General features: G+C 32.7%; 1 non-coding gene across 1 annotated transcript; it reads right to left on the bottom strand.

The window, feature by feature from the left end:
• Nucleotides 1-5,243: 5,243 nt before the first annotated feature.
• LOC111763907 (U6 spliceosomal RNA) lies at nt 5,244-5,350 on the bottom strand. Its single transcript, XR_002796640.1, has one exon. It is a non-coding gene; the product is annotated as a U6 spliceosomal RNA (small nuclear RNA).
• Nucleotides 5,351-5,922: the final 572 nt, after the last annotated feature.

Genomic DNA, 5,922 nt, shown 5'->3' with positions numbered 1-5,922 from the left:
TATTCATGCTTGTACTAAATTTATTAGTTGGTTTTTATGTCACTCCCTATTCCTATTTCTGTACGCTGTGTGTACTTAAAGGTTGTTTCAATCCTTATTAGTGTTGATTATTAAAGGAGAAATTATCAAGATTAAAGAATGCTGGCAGAAGTCAGAGATCTCAGCTACAGTCCTGGAAATTACCTAATCTTTATGAGCCACAATATTTTTAAGCGTTAGTTGAGACTAATGACATTTAATATCATTTGATGGATTTGAATGGGGAAGACATATTTTATGACATTTTAAAAGTTTTGAAAATTATGATTTGTAATATGGAAACAATAATTTTTAATAAATCAGTGCTATTGAAAAAAATTACCTTTGTACCCTTTATAGATGATCCTCATGGTGTTTTGGGGTATTCACAAACAATTCCTCCTTCAAACTGACCTTCTCTTGACATAATAACTCTTGATATGAAGATGTCACACACTTGGAAAGAGACTATTAGTTAACTAAATCAACAGATAAGAAAGGGTTCATAAGAGTCTAAATATGTCCTCTTAGGCAAAATCCTGAAACACTTTTTCCCAGAAAATCTGCAATTTTAATTCAGAAAAGACTCACTTGAAATACTATGGAGAATTGGTCACCTATATATGGATGGCTCTGTTCCTGCAGGGCAAGAGGCAGAAAGTGTGGAGGAAACACATTTAAATGTGTCACTCTGCCCATGATATTGCATTACAGATGTGAACAGCAGAAAATCATTTTCATTTTGTGTAGCATAGATATTTAAAGTTTTCCATAAAAGTTCAGAGACCTGTTCTTGTAGCTGCTGCTTGCTCTCCCAGGAATTAATTATCTTCTTTGATGGAAAGACTATGTCTTAGACACAGGTATTTTGGAGGGCCTTATTTGAGAAACACCCATTCATTAGTGGGAATTGTATTCCCAACACTTGAAAACTTAACCAAATGAGAGTCCTTATTCTCTGTCTGAACCTCTAGTTATGGAGATGGCTGAATGGCATGTGAATAGCAGGGTGATATCGTTCCAGTGTATGGATCTTTGATTCAGGTTTCCTATTGAATCATGTCACAGAGGGAGCATCTGCTTCTTATCAGTCTTAAAGCTTTTTTGGAAGCCCATTATTGACTACTTGAGAGCTAAAGTAGTAAGGGCATAAAAGTAATGGTAGTTACTTTAAAGTACTTGCTTCCTAATGCTGTTTTTTACATTTTACCAGAGGGACTTAGAAGTAGTTAGAAACATCAGAATGCTTAAGATTCAAGTTAGTTCTGATGTCCATGGCTCTGGTTATGGTGGTTATGGAATACTAAGCAGCATTAAGAATGTAGAAAGGTAGCCATACCCCAACAATAGAGTTCCAGTTGTTCTAAATTCTTGTCACTTGATATATTACTTTTTTAAAATTTTCCTTTTAATCAAAATGGAGGTATGCAGGGATAAGTTATTCTGATTTTTTTCATCTTCTGATTAGCTACGTCTATATCTTTATTTATAAAATTTCTTATAATGTAACTTACACTTTTTAAAAATAGAGAATCTGGCTTCCTTATTAATGAGTTAGTGTTCTTATAGTTCATACTTACTGTACCATGTGACAGTTTGAAGCTTTTGTGTGGATCCCAGAAAATATCATGTTCTTGGAGTCGGTCCATTCCTGTGGATGCATGACCTGTTGATTGGATTATTTCAGTGAAGCATGGCCCAGGGTGGGTCTTGGATTTCTTGCTGGAGTCCTTTATAAAGGAGGAATAAAAGCCTCACAGAGACACAAGAGTAAAAGTCAGAAAGAAGGCAGGTGAGATGAACAGGTCCTCCTGATGCCCTGCCATATGTCTTATCACCCACAGCTGTCACTTGGTGGGCAGCATCTCTTGATGATGCCTTGAATGGAGACTTCCACAGTCTCAGAACTTTAAATTTTTAACTTAATAAACTTCCATTATAAAAGCCAAAACCTTTGTGGCATATTGCACTGATAGCCATTAGAAACAAAAAAAGTTCTATATAACAAATATTAGTCTCCTTCAGCATCATAAACATTTCTTCTAGAATTTTTATAGGTTTAGCTTTAATACAAAGGTATTCACTTTGAGTTGATTTTTGTGTATGTTGTGAGATAATGCTTATGGTTCATCTTTTTTCATATGGATAGCCATTTGGTTCTTGGGAAATTTGCAAAAATTATTGCAGTTTATTTTTTCCCTATTAAATTACTTTGGCTTTTTTGCAAAAAATATTCATATACTCAAGCCTGCTTTGGGACTGTCTATTCTGTTCTACTGATCTGTTTCAGTAATCCTTACGCCAGTGCCACACAGTGTTTATTATTGGAGGTTTATAGGAAATCTTGAAATTAGGTACTGTGTTCTTTTATTGGAGAGTGGTTTGCTGTTCTAGGGTCTTTTACATTTCTGTATAAATTTCAGAATCTGTGTGTATATTTCTCCAAAAATTCTGCTAGATTTTAAATGGAAATGCGTTGAGTCTATAAAATTAACGAGAAAAAAATAGAGTCTTCTAATCCATCAACATGTTATATTTCTCCATTTAGTTATATATTTAATTTATCTCAAAGTGTTTTCTAATTTTCACATACAATTGAAAATATTCTTTAAAAATTAACCCTAATATTTCATGTTTTCTATATGTAGTGTACAGAGCAGTTTGTTTCAAATTTCACTTTTATTTTTTCCTGTAGTTATACAATTGATTTTACTACATTGGCTTCATACTCTGTGACCTTGTTGCATTCACTTAAAGTGTATCTGCCTGTTTTGTGGAAGGATGAGTACATACATCGGTAAAACAGAACATTTTCTTCTGACACAATCATGCTACCTGAAAACAAAATATATTTTGTTATTTTGAATCTTTCTCTCCAAAGTTTATGTATTTATTTATTTTCTTTGCCTTATTGTAATGGCCGGAACCTCTGGTACAATACTGAAGAGAAACATTGAGAGTACCTGTTCTCATCCTGATACAAACCTTAGGGGAATAATATTCACTAATATGTGTGATATTCGTTGAAAGTTTTAAATAGAGACACTTCAACAGGCTGAACAATTTCTTTCTAGTCCTCATTAGCTAGCTTTTTAAATAAATCTTATTTCTGGGTTGAATTTTATAATAAAAATTCTAAGTGTCTATTAAAATGCTCATGTGATTCTTCTCCTTTATTCTGTTAATTTAGTGAATTGCATTGAGTGGTTTTGAATGATAAATTTTTCCTTGGATAAATTCCAAATGGTCACAGTGTATTTGTACTTTTTGAAAATATATTGTTGATTTGATATCCTAATATTTTGTTAAATGTCTTTGTGATTATGTTTTATAAGGGATATTTGACTGTCATTTTTTAAATGTGATTTGGTATTTAGGTAATGCTGACCTCATACAATGAATTATGAAATGCCCCTCTATTTTCTGAAATAGTTTGTGTAGTAGTGGTATCATTTTTTTTTCTTTACTACTTTTTCTTTTGTTACTAGATATTTTGGTTCCATATCTTAAAATCCATCGAAAAATGCAATGTTTAGAAGATTTTCTCTTGTGTTTTCTTCAATGAGTTTTATAGTTTTATCTCTTATAATCTATCTTTAGTCCGTTTTGAGTTAATTTTTGTATATGGTGCTAGATAGTATTCTTGAATATCAAATTGTCTCAGAAACATTAGTTGAGCATACTATTTATTACCCATTGAATAGTTCTTTTGTCACCCAGGTAAATTTATTTGACCATACCCAGATAGATTATTTCTGGAATTTCAATTTTATTCAATCTATTTATATGCTTATTCTTATGCCAGTACCATACTGTTGAAGCTTTGTAGTTAAGTTTTGATAACAGGACTTTTGTGTCCTCCAACATTGTCTTCTTTTTTTTTTCTCTTTATTTTTTTTAATGTTACATTCAAAAAATATCAGAGGTCCCCACATACCTCCCCCTCACACCACCCCTCCCACATCAACAACCTCTTTCATCATCATGAGATATTCATTGCATTTGGTGAATACATTTTGGAGCACTACTGCACCACATGGATAATAGTCTATATTGTAGTTTACACTCTCCCCCAGTTCACCCAGTGGGCCATGTCAGGACATACAATGTCCAGCATCTGTCCTTACAGTACCACCCAGGACAACTCCAAGTCCTGAAAATGCCCCCACATCATATCTCTTTTTCCCTCTCCCTACCTTTCAGCAGCTACCATGGTCACTTTCTCCACATCAATGCTACAGTTTCACTCTAGCCATTCAAGGTAATAAGCGATTCCCTGTGGCTTTAGGATCAGCTTTTCCATTTCTTCAAAAATGGCAATTGGGATCTTACATGGACAGCATAGAACTTAGATTGCTTTGGGGAGTATTGTCATATTAATTATATTATCTACAATCCATGAACACAGGATATGTTATCATTTTAGGTCTTTAATTTTTTGAAGTATTTTATTGTAGTTTTCAGTGTAAAAGTGTTGTCCTTCCATGGTTAAATTTGTGCCTAAGAATTTTATTGTTTTTTGCTACTGTTGTAAATGGAATCATTTTGTTAATTTCATTTTTAGATTGTTCTATGTTAGTGTATAGAAATGCAGCTAATATATTGATCTTACATCTTATAATATTGCTGAAGTTGTTAATTATCTCTTACAATTATGTATGTGTGTACATGTATGTATGTTTGTGTGTGAATTTAATGTATAGATTCTATAGGATTTGCTATATATGAGATCATATCACCTATACATAGAGATGCTTTATTTTTTGTTATTTTAATTTTCTTTTTTAAAAAGATATATAGGTCACAAAAAATGTTACATTAAAAAATACAAGAGGTTCTTCTACACCCCACACCCCACTTCCCCACTCCTCCCACATTAACAACCTTTTCATCATTGTGGCACATTCATTGTATTTGGTGAATACATTTCAGAGCACTGCTGTACCACATGGATTATAGTTTACATTGTAGTTTACACTCTTCCACAGTCCATTCAGTGTATCATGTCAGGATATATAATGTCCAGCATCTGACCCTGCAATATCATTTAGGACAACTCCAAGTCCAGAAAATACCTCCATATCACACCTCTTCTTCCCTCTCCCTGCCCTCAACAACTCCTGTGGCCACTATCTCCACATCAGTGATACAATTTTTTCCATTGCTAGAGTCACAATAATTCTATAGTAGAATACGGGTAAGTGCACTCTAATTCATATTTTATTAAAAACATGGAATGCTTCATGAATTTGCAAGTTGTCCTTGCACAGGGGCCATGCTAATCTTCTCTGTATCATTCCAATTTTAGTATACGTGCTGTCAAAGCTAGCACACATAGAGATATTTTAACTTCTTCCTTTCATATTTGTATGCTTTTCATTTCCTTTTCTTCCCTAATGCCTTGTGTTAGCAATTTCAGTAAAATGCTGACTAATTATTCGTGAAAATAGACATCCTATATTGTTCCTGATTTTATTAGTAAAGTGTTCAGTCTTTCACTATTAAATATCTTTAGGTTTTCATAGATTCCCTTTATCACATTGAAGCAAACTTCCTATTTCCAAGTGTGTTGATTTTTTTAATAGGGAAAAGTTTTAGACATTACCGAATGCTGTTCCACATAAATTAGTTGATAACAATGTTTCTTTTCTTTCATTCAAATAAAGTGTTGTTTTGTACTGATTGATTTTCAAATTTGAATCATCATTTCATAATTGTGATAAATCCCAATTAGTCATGTTGCAAAATTAATTAAATATCATTCTGGATTGCGTTCACTGGCACTATGTTAAGTATTTTTGTATATATATTCAAAGGGTATTAATCTCTAGTTTTAAGTTCTGTGATTTATGAACTTTTTCATTATTTTTTCTTTAAATATTCTTTTATCCTTTTCTTTCTATC

The sequence above is a fragment of the Dasypus novemcinctus genome, chromosome 10, assembly GCF_030445035.2.
Source record: "Dasypus novemcinctus isolate mDasNov1 chromosome 10, mDasNov1.1.hap2, whole genome shotgun sequence".
In the NCBI taxonomy this organism is placed as follows: domain Eukaryota; kingdom Metazoa; phylum Chordata; class Mammalia; order Cingulata; family Dasypodidae; genus Dasypus; species Dasypus novemcinctus.
Note: the sequence above shows the minus strand (reverse complement) of the source record. Positions and strands in the feature narration are given on the sequence as shown.